The following is a 13,890-nucleotide window of genomic DNA, read 5'->3' on the forward strand; positions in this document are numbered from 1 at the left end:
TCGGGTATTTATTTACCCGAACCACGTGACCGTTCGGCCAATCAGAGCGCGTTCGGGCCCGAACCACGTGACCCGTTCGGCCAATCACAGCGCTAGCCGAACGTTCGGGGAACGTTCGGCCATGCGCTCTTAGTTCGGCCATGTGGCCGAACGGTTTGGCCGAGCACCGTCAGGTGTTCGGCCGAACTCGAACATCACCCGAACAGGGTGATGTTCTGCAGAACCCGAACAGTGGCGAACACTGTTCGCCCAACACTACTGTCATCTATCATGGTATTCATGGTTTTACATACCGCCTCCATACGATCCAACATGCCTTGCCATTTTGGGTCATATAGAGGGAGTACTGGCGAGCAAGGACTGGATACTCTGTCAGGTTCGGTTGCCTGTTTGATTTTGAAGTACTGCTGTTGTAGTTCTTCAAAATCCTGTTTTAAGTCTGTGATGCGCTTTACGATTTTGTTCAGCGTCTTTTTCCAGACTTTTGATCGCTGCTTCCCTGTCTGAAATATCAATCATTAATTGGTCTCTATCAGCCCTCATAACCTGAATACTTGATTCCATATCATGTAACTGAGAGGTCAACGATTGGACGTTTTCCTCCGTTTCTTGCAATTGAGATCTCCACTGTACAATCTCTTTTTTTCTAGATTGTGAAAGGATATTTACTTCCAATAACCCATATAACACAGGAGGTAGGGAACCTAACAACCTTTTCTTCAGATCGGATTCTGAAGTTATTGTGGTCATACATGATAGATAATGATCAAATGTACCTTGAGACTTAAATATACAATCAATTTCCTGTTTGATACATTTTCTCATTTTGGCTATCCAGTCATCTACTTCCTCATTATATTTTAGCTGTATAAATATGAATTCAGTAATCCTCCGGAATAACCGTTCCATCTGGAGTCCTGAATCACTATCTGCAGCACTCATGATTCAATAGCCAATGCAATACAACCAGCTCAATAAAACGTTTTTACACTGTTTAAACCAGTAAGGGAAAGTAAACGAATCTCGGTGGGACCTCCAATCTTATGTCGGGCGTTTTGTCAATGTTTGTATTAATCGTTAAAAATTAGAAAATCCCAAATATAAAGCTCCTAAAAAAAAAATGGGAGGAGCTAACAATACAAACACACGCCTAACTATATGAGTTCGTTTTTCGAGGTTTTACAGTACTGGTTTAAACATGTAAATAAACGTAGACCAATTTGTAAAAATGTTAATTTAATATCAAATAAATATAACAATATTTCAAAACAATATAAAATTGCACTTTTGAATTAAAACAAGACTCATAAGGTTATGCTTATAATGAGCAATGAGCTGGATAATACAACTTTAGTAAAACATCAAAATGTTATTATACTCATTTATCAATAACAGCAGGATTTAAACCATTTATCAGTCAACTCAAATACAGTACATAGCTATGAGTCCTCAAATATGGCCACCGGCCATGTCAATCAATTTATCACAGGATTCCTGGAGACAAAATGGCTGAATCAAAAATAAAATGGCTGCTATCAAAATCAAAATGGCGGTTATTAAAATCAAAATGGCTGTTATTAAAATCAAAATGGCTGCTATCAAAAATCAAAATGGCGCTATCAAAATCAAAATTGCGCAGTCAAAAATCAAAAATGCGCTATCCACAATAAAATGGCTGATGTCAGCTTTACCATTCACTATGACAAATTTAGGATGACTCAGTGGATATAACGACTGGGCGTTGCCCCACAATTGATATACAATAAACTATAAATGACAGGAATTTTCCCTCTGTCTGCACTTTAACCTCCGCTGGCCTGTGTTACTACACAGAGCAAGCGGGTAACATATATATAATTTCGGAATAAAATATCTATTGAGTCATCCTAAACCTTGCTAGGCGTGGCCTGCACATACTGCGGCAAAATATCAAAATATCAATACTTGGAGGTAGCTTGAAATATCTAGCGCTTTTATCCAAAACAAGTTATGGCATTCACAGTCAGCGATTCTTGAACGATTGATTGTGTTTATCTAAAGAAAAAATTCCCACTGAATGGGTTTTATCAAATATATGGAAAGGGCAATTCCTGTGCACTGGAAGAGCCCACTCCCTTTGGCTATAAATGACTATAAACTAAGAAAGACAATTGTCAATAAATCAAAAGTTCAGATATTCGTGCTGTGATAAGCCATACGACTAAAAAGAAAAATTTATAACTGGGTTCAAGTATAGTCACCAAGATGGCCTCTGGGGCGTATTCCTTTAGGCGTGGCTGCTTGCGATCATTCAGATGGCATGGATCCCTACTGTTCTGGTCTGCTCAGATCTGCTGATGGTCTGATGATCTCTCATTGAATGACCCCTCTCATCTTATTCCCCTCACTACCTATGGTCCTGCCCAGGGGATTAAATCTTCCAGCCTATCACAAGGCAGTGGGAGTGATCAGTGGGAGTTTCCTATAACTAATCTTTAACCCAAGTGTACTACTGGATTTCATCCTCTGGAGGTGCTGTTGGCTAACTAATCACATTTTTAAGGGGATATTTGACAAAAACTCAAAACATTGTGTTTTATTATTTATCACTCATAGTGGATAAATCAATGGTATAATTCCTCTATGGATGGCTGACCTTGATGGAATCACTGGTTATGTTTTATTACACAATGACAGTTTCTACCATATTTAAGATAGATTGGATTTGATCGAAAATCATAGTGACATATTTAACAATCACCATGGATTTCTCTTTATAACATCTTATAAATGTCAGCAGAGTTTTATACCTCTATCCATTAATATGATGGTCTATAATGCAACACAGGTACTATATAGCATTTCCATACTGTTCTGGATATATTCGTTCAGAGACTTTTGATATTAACACGTATTATAATTTCATATTATGACTGGTTTGTCCAGCTATAAGAAAAATGAAAGTAACATTCTTAATTGATATGCCATAATACCTATATATATGCTGTCTGAACTATCCTTAATTATTTTAATTGGAATTCATATTGTGCTATACCATGTTGATGTTTAGTGACTCATCCTAGCTTGGTCTATCTATTAACTAAGGAACCTGTTTTTCTCAGCTGACACTGTCTACCCTTCACAATGAGGACATCTGGCTTTACTTGAATTAAGGTGTAGTCATTCAACACAAAGGGGTTTGAGCAATTGCACACAAAAACTGGTTCATTTACAAACAAAAGCTAGTGAAGGTTTGTCTCTTTCATTATTTTCAGACTCCTCTTGTTTGGCAATTGTTTGTCCTAGCAAGGTAACTGTGTTACCTATTGTACATAGCACATCAGCTGACTGCCTGTTATTCATAGCTAAGCTCACCTTATAGCCACAGACAATGCAATTCAGCATTACAAGTTATATTAAAATAAGCCATATATATATTTCTAAATAATAAATGTACCTATATTAATCTATAATCACCATACATTAAAAAGTCTTTGTCTTCTGTACCTTAGGGGAAGGAAATATTAGATTTTATTCCTATTTGATCATGTACAGTTCAGTTTATCAGAAAAACGTTATTCCGTCATATGGAAATCTCGACAAGCCTTTTAGTGCATCAATTAAGGCTTTGTGCTGGCCCAGTGCTTGATGGATGGTATCCACCGAAGTGGCAAGCACAGTCAGAGGGTCAGTGCGTGCGTCCATCAGTATTGTGATCTGGCGTTCTGTAACGATCGGTGAAGCACAGAGAGGATCTGATTACCGGTGATCTGCAGTATCACGGGGAATACAGATGTATACCAGATTATAAGTGATCTGCAGTATCACCGATAATCCGATATACTAGCTAACCTCTGTTCACCTGAGTAGAGTGTAGTGTTTGGTGTAACAGTAACACTTAGAGGACTAGGCCTTAGTACACCAAGGAGTACTGCACAGATTCCTTCCGCAGACCTGAGCTCTCCAAGATGGGAGGAGTCAGGCTGACAGTAGGAAGGATATTCTGAAAGGAACCCTCAAGAGGAAGGGTCACTAACAGTGTGAAGAACCGCCTCTAACAGCAAGGTCGGTTCTCGAGGTCGGACTAGCCAGGTCCTACACACACGGACAGATAAAGTACAAGATCAGGAGGCAAAAGGCGGAGTCAAGGTACAGGCAGGGTTTGGCAACAGGGTATCAGATAGATCGAGGCACAAAATCAGGAGGCAGAAACAGAGTCTAGGAACGAGCCGGGGTTCGGCAACAGAGTATCAGAAATATCGAGGTACAAGGTCAGAGTTCAGGAGAATGGTCAGGCAGGCAATAGGTCATAACAGATAAACACAATCAAACTAGTACTTTAGCTATCAACAATCTAGCTAAGTGTAGGATTACAGCTCCAGCTGGTCCCGGCACACTTGCGGATCTGACTACGGATCTGGGTGCTCCCACATAAGTGATCGCAACGCCAGACAGGGAGCAAGTGAACAGCCAGCAGTATATATACATGACCCTCTTCCCAGCACCTCCCTAAGTGCTGAACCAATCAGGAGGGGAGCCAGGGTCAGCTGACCAACCTGGTCAGCTGACTCATCTCTGGCTGGCACAAATGTTCTGCCTCAATGCGCGCGCGCGCCATTCCTAATCCAGAGGGACTACGAGTCCCAGCCACAGCAGCCCCGCTCTGTGGTGTCTCCGCAGCGGGGGTATGCGCACCAACCGCCGCGTCCAACGCGGCGGTTTCTGCGCTCTCATTGGGTCCCTGCACAGAGACAGCCACCTCGTGCTGAGAGGAGGCGGCTGCCTCTCCGTGTGCAGCAACACTGCGTGCGGAAAGAGCCGCCTGCCGCTGGCTCCTGGCGGCGGCTCTTCCGCGTTTATTTACAAACAGTTTATGAATATTTATTCCTGTGATACAATGAGGGCAGCCATGTTCTGTTTGTCACATTGTCACAGGCTGAGAGCTGGAGATGCTATCAGCTTGCCTCTGTGTAAATTCAGTCCCCTCTCCTCCTCCCTCCTCCCCTCTGCCTCTGAAATCAATGGCTAGTAACACCTCCCCCTCCCCCTGCCTAGACTGAGCTCCTATAAGCTCTTGCTACTGTCTGAAAATGCCAAGGCACTGTGAAAAGATGTGCATGAGGCTTGTTTAGTTTATAGGGAATTAGAGTATTGAAAGAAAACAAAAAAGTATTTGGCTTGAGGAATGCCCTATAAACTATATGAAAGGAACACAATTATGCAATGAGTAAAAGTTTATCTCGGATCCACTTTAAAGAGACACTAAAGCGAAAAAAAATATATGATATAATGAATTGGTTGTGTACTATGAATAATTACTAGAAGATTAGCAGCAAAGAAAATATTCTCATATTTTTATTTTCAGGTATATAGTGTTTTTTCTAACATTGCATGATTCTCTAATATGTGCAGATTACACAACACTCTGCATTCAAAATGATTCTTTCAGAGGAGTCTGTGAAGTAATGACCTCTCCTCTGGCAGAGAAAAAGTAAATAGTTAACTAACAGTTGAGATAATAAAAGTCAGAAAACAGCCCTCTCCACAATTTTGAAAGTCGTAGAGTTTAATGGCTTTTTTGTATAGAGATAACAACTGGAGTTTCTTAACTCTTCCTGTACTGGAAACAATTAGACTGATGTATCTGATCTTAATGTTTTATTTCTTAGCTGTACTACACATACAAATCATAATATCATAATTTTTTTTTCGCTTCAGTGTCTCTTTAAGCACCATAACTCTGGAACCCATCAGTTGAGTCTCTTGAAAACAGGTAATATGTGGCAATAAACGTTTGATATGATCAAAACCTAGGCTACACTAACATTCCAAGTTAGTATTCTAAGTAACGGCATAATATTGCAGGAAGAATGCCAAGAGAGCAAATATAGACCAGTTGTAATACTTGAACCTCCATCTCGTACTGTAGCTGTGCAGTAACAATATAGCTTCAGTAAAACATCCCCACCCACAATTGCCACACCGCTCCCAGTTCCAAACTACAGAGAGCCTTACTACCCGAAACATTCCAACCAACTGGGGTACTTACAAAGGTAGCGCCATCCGGCCCGAGACTTTAAATCAAGGAAAAATGAATACATGTTCATATAACTGGCATATAGCCAGCCCACCCCCTAAGAAATAAACAGTGGATAAGATAAAAACATAAAAACCGAAAACAAAGGGCCTTATTCTAGAGCCATGTAACTATGTCATGGAAGCATACTCTAGGAAATGACGTTCTATTTTTCAACTGGTCAGGAAGGAAAAGATTAATCATAAAAGCACATTTTGTATTGCTAGCCACATTTTTTTACATCATTAATGTGACAGTAAATAGAAAGGGACCCTGCCACTAGGTCAGGCACCCATTAATAAGCACTTTGTTGCAAGCAGTATTATCATAGAATATGTAGAAAACACAATATCTGGTCAAATGAACAATAGCAGAGAGCAACTCAGAGAGCAAAATAGTCACATACAAGCTATTGCTTTTTCCTTATCCCATACAGTGGCTTGCAAAAGTATTCGGCCCACTTAAAGTTTTCCATATTTTGTCACATTACTGCCACAAACATGAATCATTTTTATTGAAATTCCATGTGAAATACCAATTCAAAGTGGTGTACACGTGAGAAGTGGAATGAAAATCATACATGATTCCAAACATTTTTTACAAATTAATAACTGCAAAGTGGGGTGTGCGTAATTATTCAGCCCCCTGAGTCAATACTTTGTAGAACCACCTTTTGCTGCAATTACAGCTGCTAGTCTTTTAGGGTAGGTCTCTACCAGCTTTACACGTCTAGAGACTGAAATCCTTGCCCATTGTTCTTTGCAAAACAGCTCCAGCTCAGTCAGATTAGATGGACAGCGTTTGTGAACAGCAGTTTTCAGATCTTGCCACAGAATCTCGATTGGATTTAGATCTGGACTTTGACTGGGCCATCGTAACACATGGATATGTTTTGTTTTAAACCATTCCATTGTTGCCCTGGCTTTATGTTTAGGGTCGTTGTCCTGCTGGAAGGTGAACCTCCGCCCCAGTCTCAAGTCTTTTGCAGACTCCAAGAGGTTTTCTTCCAAGATTGCCCTATATTTCGCTGCATCCATCTTCCCATCAACTCTGACCAGCTTCCCTGTCCCTGCTGAAGAGAAGCACCCCCAGAGCATGATGCTGCCACCACCATATTTGACAGTGGGAATGGTGTGTTCAGAGTGATGTGCAGTGTTAGTTTTCCGCCACACATAGCGTTTTGCATTTTGGCAAAAAAGTTCAATTTTGGTCTCATCTGACCAGAGCACCTTCTTCCACGTTTGCTGTGTCCCCCACATGGCTTGTGGCAAACTGCAAACGGAACTTCTTATGCTTTTCTGTTAACAAGGGCTTTCTTCTTGCCACCCTTCCATAAAGGCCAACTTTGTGCAGTGCACGATTAATAGTTGTCCTATGGACAGATTCCCCCACCTGAGCTGTAGATCTCTGCAGCTCATCCAGAGTCACCATGGGGCTCTTTACTGCATTTCTGATCAGCGCTCTCTTTGTTCGGCCTGTGAGTTTAAGTGGACGGCCTTGTCTTGGTAGGTTTACAGTTAGGCCATACTCCTTCCATTTTTAAATGATCGCTTAACAGTGCTCCGTGGGATGTTCAAGGCTTTGGAAATCTTTTTGTAGCCTAAGTCTGCTTTACATTTCTCAATAACTTTATCCCTGACCTGTCTAGTGTGTTCTTTGGACTTCATGGTGTTGTTGCTCCCAATATTCTTTTAGACAACCTCTGAGGCGGTCACAGAGCAGCTTTATTTGTACTGACATTAGATTACACACAGGAGCACTCTATTTAGTCATTAGCACTCATCAGGCAATGTCTATGGGCAACTGACTGCACTCAGACCAAAGGGGGCTGAATAATTACGCACACAACACTTTGCAGTTATTCATTTGTAAAAAAATGTTTGGAATCATGTATGATTTTTCGTTCCACTTCTCACGTGTACACCACTTTGCATTGGTCTTTCACGTGGAATTCCAATAAAATTGATTCATGTTTGTGGCAGTAATGTGACAAAATGTGGAAAACTTCAAGGGGGGCGAATACTTTTGCAAGCCACTGTATATATAGGAATTATAAGAGAATGTCAGTAGTGTGTAATCACAGGCGCCATGAGAATCAGAATCAGAATAATTTTATTTCGCCAAGCATGACTCGGTCAAGCCCGGAATTGGGTTTGGCACAATGGAGCGGTACATAGAAAGAAAGGCAACAAACACATTAGAATGACAGTAATACCTCATACACAAATACAAATCAGCATTAGATATACATATAGCTCAGTTACATCTTTCAAAAAACACACTGCTGAAGTCTACCGCTCCTATGCAGGTGGTAGGGCGCTGATGGAGGGTGGTAGAATGTTAAGGGAGTTCAGGAGGCTGACGGCCATCGGGAAGAAAGAGTTCTTGTGTCTGGTGGTCTTGGTGGGGATGGCCCGGAGTCTCCGACCCAGTGGAAGTGGGGTGAAAAAACAGTGGCCTGGGTGAGAGAGGTCACTTGCAATCCTCAGTTCCCTGGCTCGCAGTCTTGTGTTATACAGGTGGTCAAGTGGGGGCAGAGGTCTCCCAATGATCCTCTCCACCGACCTAATGACCGGTCACTGGCGGTGGCTCCCACATACCAGACCAAGATGGCAGAGCAGAGGATCGATTCAATAGTGGCAGTGTAAAAGCATGTTAGAATCTCCTGCGCCATGCCGAACTTCCGCAGTTGGAGGAGGAAGAAGAGTCTCTGCTGAGCTTTCCGTTGGGTTGACGTGATGTTGACCCTCCAACTGAGATCGCTGGAGATGGTGGTGCCCAGCAGGCGAGCGCAGGGCACTCTGGCCACCTCGGAGCCATCGATGGGAGATGGGAGGTGGGGTAGGTGCCGACTTCCTAAAGTAAATTATAAGTTCAACGGTTTTGGCCATGTTGAGCACCAGGCTTTTCTCCTTGCACCAAAGGCATAGTCTTTCCACCTGCTGCTGGTAATCCTGGATGTTGTCCTTGGTGACGAGGCCGACAATGGTGGTGTCGTCCGCAAATTTTATGACTTTGACAGAGTCTCCCGTGGATCTGCAATCATTTGTGTAAAGGGAGGAGAGCAGCGGGGACAGGACGCAGCCCTGGGGTGCCCCTGTGTTGGTTATCACTTCTCGTCAGTAGATGTCCCCCAGCCTGACAACTTGGGATCTGTTAGAGAGAAAGTCAATGATCCATAGACGTAGGGTGGAGTGGACCCCAAGTGTGGCCAGAACATTCTGGAGGGTGTGTGGGCATATAGTGTTAAATGCAGAGCTGAAGTCTAGTAGCAGTACTCTGGCATACGCATCCTTCCTGTCTAGATGGTTGTTGGATGTATTCCAGACAGATGTTTAGGGAATCATCAGTGGACCTATTTGCCCTGTAGGCGAACTGGAGTGGGTCTAGTAGGGGCAAGGTGGATAGCTTGAGGGTGGATAAGACCACTTTCTCTAGGGACTTCATGATAACAGACGTCAGGGCCACGGGCCTGTAGTTGTTGAGGTCAGAGATGCCTTGTTTCTTAGGAACAGGAATGATGGTGGACCTCTTGAAACACGCAGGGACTCTGCCCTCTGTCAGTGACCTGCTGAAGATGGTAGAGAGGATAGGGGCAAGTTGCTCCGAACAGGTTTTGAGGCAGGCTGGGGACACGCTGTCGGGTCCCGAGGCTTTCCGGGCATTTAGCGTGGACAGGAGGTGCCAAATGTCTGTCTCCCTCACTTCCAGAGAGAGTGGGTCCTCACTTGGGTCGCCGTGCGCGAGGGCTGGGGGGGAGGAGGTGGTGGGTGCCCCCCAGGCTCAGCCTGCCTTTCAAACCTGTAGTAGAATTTGCTTAGTTCTTCAGCTAATTCAGGGCTGGGTGTAGCATGTTGCGGGGGAGGCTTGTAGTTGGTGGCAGCCTTAAGCCCTTGCCATACAGCTCATGAGTTGTTCGAGCGCAGTTTCGGCTTCATCCTCTCAGCAAACTCCTTTTTTGTGGCTCTTAGCTCTCGCTTCAGAGTGTTCCTCGCCTTCCTGAATTCTTCCTGGTTTCCTGCCTTGTGAGCCGCCTCCTTGCATTTCCGCAGTAGCCGTAGCTTGTTGGAGAACCACGGTTTGTTATTCGGGTAGACCTTGAAGGATTTGGTTGGGACGCAGGAGGCCTCACAGAAGCTGATGTATGACGTAACGTTGTCCGCCCACTCGTCCAGGTCTGGAGCTGCCAGGGACTCCCAGTCCGTGCAATCAAAGCAGGCTTGAAGGTGGAGCATGGCCTCGCTGGACCATACCTTGGAGGACTTCACGACCGGTTTTGCCGATTCCAGGAGCCTCCTGTAGGTGGGAATGAGATGAACAAGACAATGATCGGAGGAGCCAAGCGCCGCCCCAGAGATAGCCTTGTAGGCGTCCTTCAGTGGTGTGTAGCAATGATCGAGGGTGTTCAGGCCTCTGGTAGGGCAAGCAACATGCTGATGGTAGCGTGGCAGCTCTTGTCGAAGGTTTGCCTTGTTGAAGTCTCCCATGACGATGAACAGTGAGTCTGGGAGGGATATTTCCCACTGTGAGATAGTGTCGCTGAGGGTACCCAGGGCAGATTTGACGTCGGCATCAGGGGGAATATACACTCCGACCAAGACATAGGAGGCGAACTCTCGTGGTGAGTATGCCGGCCTGCAGTTCTAGGTCTGGGGAGCACCTCCTGTCGAGTACTGGTGGGGTGGGGCACTATGAGGAGCTGACGTAGAAGCAAATGCCACCGCCTCTTTTCTTCCCAGAGAGGGTAGAGTCACGGTCCCCCCTTATGAGGCTGAAGCCTGGAAGGTGTAGGGCGTTCTCCGGGATGTTCTCATGTAACCAAGTCTCCGTGAAGCAGTGTACTGGGGTGTTCCTCCCGAGCTCCCACCTGCCGCAGAGGAGACGTAGTTCATCCAGTTTGTTAGGGAGGGAGCGGACATTTGCCAAGAGTACCGAGGGGATGGCTGATCTCAGTCCCCTTCTCTTGAGTCTCACGCGAGCCCCAGCTCGACAGCCCCTTCACCGCCAGCCTCCACTGGACCAAGGAGCAGAGTCCAGGACTTGCTGGATGTAGTTCTGGACCAGGTTTGGCAGGAGATCGGCTTCAGGGAGTGATAAGCCGCGTTGTTCCCACTGAAGAAGTTGCTCCCTGGAGTACGTGGTACGTGTGATGGCGTGGGGGGTGGGGGCATGACCGATGGAGGAAGTGGGACGCCAACAGGGAGTGGAGAAGCATGGCATTCCGCAGGGTCTTTGGCCACTAGACAGATCAGATCAGTACAGTGCAGATCATAAGCAGTGCAATACAGTTTCATCACATGGGCAACGCAATACAATACAGTCCATCACATGAGCGGTGCAATGCAGTCCAACACCTGAGCGGTGCAATACAGTCTATCACATGAGCGTTGCAATACAGTCTATCACATGGGCGGTGCAATACAGTCTATCACATGAGCGGTGCATACAGTCCATCACATGAGCGGTGCAATACAGACCCTCACATGAGCAGAGCAGCCGTCCCATGAGCAGTGTAATACAGTTCATGACATGAGCAGCGCAATACAGTCCATCACCTGAGCAGTGCAAAACAGTCCATCTGTAACGATCGGTGAAGCACAGAGAGGATCTGATTACCAGTGATCTGCAGAACCACTGGGAATACAGATGTATACCAGATTATACGTGATCTGCAGTATCACTGATAATCCGATATACTAGCTAACCTCTGTTCACCTGAGTAGAGTGTAGTGTTTTGGTGTAACAGTAACACTTAGAGGACAGGGCCTCAGTACAGTAAGGCGTACTGTACAGATTCCTTCCGCAAACCTGAGCTCTCCAAGGCGGGAGGAGTCAGGCTGCCAGCGGGAAGGATATACTGAAAGTAACCCTCTGGCGGAAGGGTCACTTAACAGAACGAGGAACCGCCTCTAACAGTAAGGTCGGTTCTCGAAGTCGGACAAGCCAGGTCGTACACACACGGACAGATAAAGTACAAGATCAGGAGGCAAAGGCGGAGTCAAAGTACAGGCAGGGTTCAGCAACGGGGTATCAGAAATATCGGGGTACAAAATCAGGAGGCAGAAGCAGAGTCAAGGAACGAGCCGGGGTTCGGCAACAGAGTATCAGAAATATCGAGGTACAAGATCAGAGTTCAAAAGGGTAGTCAAGGCAGGCAAAAGTCATAACAAATAAATACAATCAAACTAGTACTTTAGCTATCAACAGAATCTAGCTAAGTGTAGGATTACAGCTCCAGCTGGTCCCGGCACACTTGCGGATCTGACTACGGATCTGGGTGCTCCCACATATGTGATCGCATGCCAGACAAAGAGCAAGTGAACAACCAGCAGTATATATACTCTAGGACCTTTCCAGGACCTCCCTAATTGCTGGTCCAATGAGAGCAGTGGAATTTGTCAGCTGACCCAGCTGGTCAGCCGACACCCTTCTAACTGCTATTTAAACTCTGCCTCTGTGCTCGCGCGCGTGTAAGTCTGAATCTTGGTGGCCTATCAGTCCCAGCCACACCAGTACTGTCATGCAATGTATCTAGTGCGGGGGCCGCCTCTGATGCGGATTCCGCCGTTACCAATGCGGATTCCGCCGCTCTGCCTAAGCGGCATGCGGCGGTTTTTCCGCGTTGTGACGCGCTGCTGAACGCGGAAACAGCCGCCTCATTGTGAGAGACGGCGGCTCTTCCGCGTTTCCTCACAGTACCCCCCTCCCGAGGAGTGGACTCCGGACAACTCCCACCAGGTTTCTCTGGATGTGAGGCATGAAATTCTCTCCTTAATTCGTCTGCATGCATGCGCGTCCCCGGTACCCATTGCCTCTCCTCAATGCCGTACCCTTTCCAGTGTACGAGATATTGTACTGAGTTTTGCACAACACGTGAATCTAAAATCTTTTCCACCTCATATTCAGGTTGGTCATCTACCAACACAGGGGGAGGAGGAGCGGAACCCACCTGGACTGCAGGTTTGAGTAGGGACACATGAAACGACCTTACGCCCCGCATGCTGGCAGGAAGATCAATGGCGTAAGTCACGTTATTGATTCTTTTAGTCACTGGGAATGGACCCACAAACCTGGGACCCAGTTTGGTAGAAGGCTGCTTCAGGGTCAAGTGACGTGTGGACACCCAGACTAACTCCCCTGGCTGAAACTTCCATTCCACGGATCGTCTTTTGTCTGCTTGACCCTTCTGACTCTGGAACGCCTTCTGCAAATTCCCCTTAACAATTCCCCAATTGTCCCTAAGTGATCTCTGCCAATCCTCCAGTGCTGGAAATGGGGATGACACGACTGGAAAAGGGGAAAATTTGGGTGATCTCCCTGTCACAATCTGGAATGGAGAGAACCCAGATGAGGAATTCTTCAAATTATTTTGTGCAAATTCCGCGAAGGGCAAAAATTTTACCCAGTCAGTCTGTGCTTCCGCAACGTAACATCTTAGGAATTGTTCCAAAGACTGGTTGATACGTTCCGTCTGCCCATTAGTCTGTGGGTGGTAGCCTGACGAAAAAGACAACTTCATGCCCATTTGGCGGCAAAATGCCCTCCAGAAACCAGAGACAAATTGGACTCCCCTATCCGACACAATGTCTTCCGGAATGCCATGCAGCCGGAAGACGTGAATGATGAACAACTCGGCCAGTTCCTGAGCCGAGGGGAGTCCTTTCAGGGGCACAAAATGGGCCATCTTGCTAAAACGGTCGACTACCACCCAAATGACCGACATTCCTTCAGACCTGGGCAATTCTCCCACAAAATCCATGGACAAGTGGGTCCATGGCTCACTCGGGGTGGGCAAAGGCTGCAGCTTACCTACAGATGCCAGCCGGGAGGGTTTA

The sequence above is a fragment of the Hyperolius riggenbachi genome, chromosome 1, assembly GCF_040937935.1.
Source record: "Hyperolius riggenbachi isolate aHypRig1 chromosome 1, aHypRig1.pri, whole genome shotgun sequence".
Lineage (NCBI taxonomy): Eukaryota > Metazoa > Chordata > Amphibia > Anura > Hyperoliidae > Hyperolius > Hyperolius riggenbachi.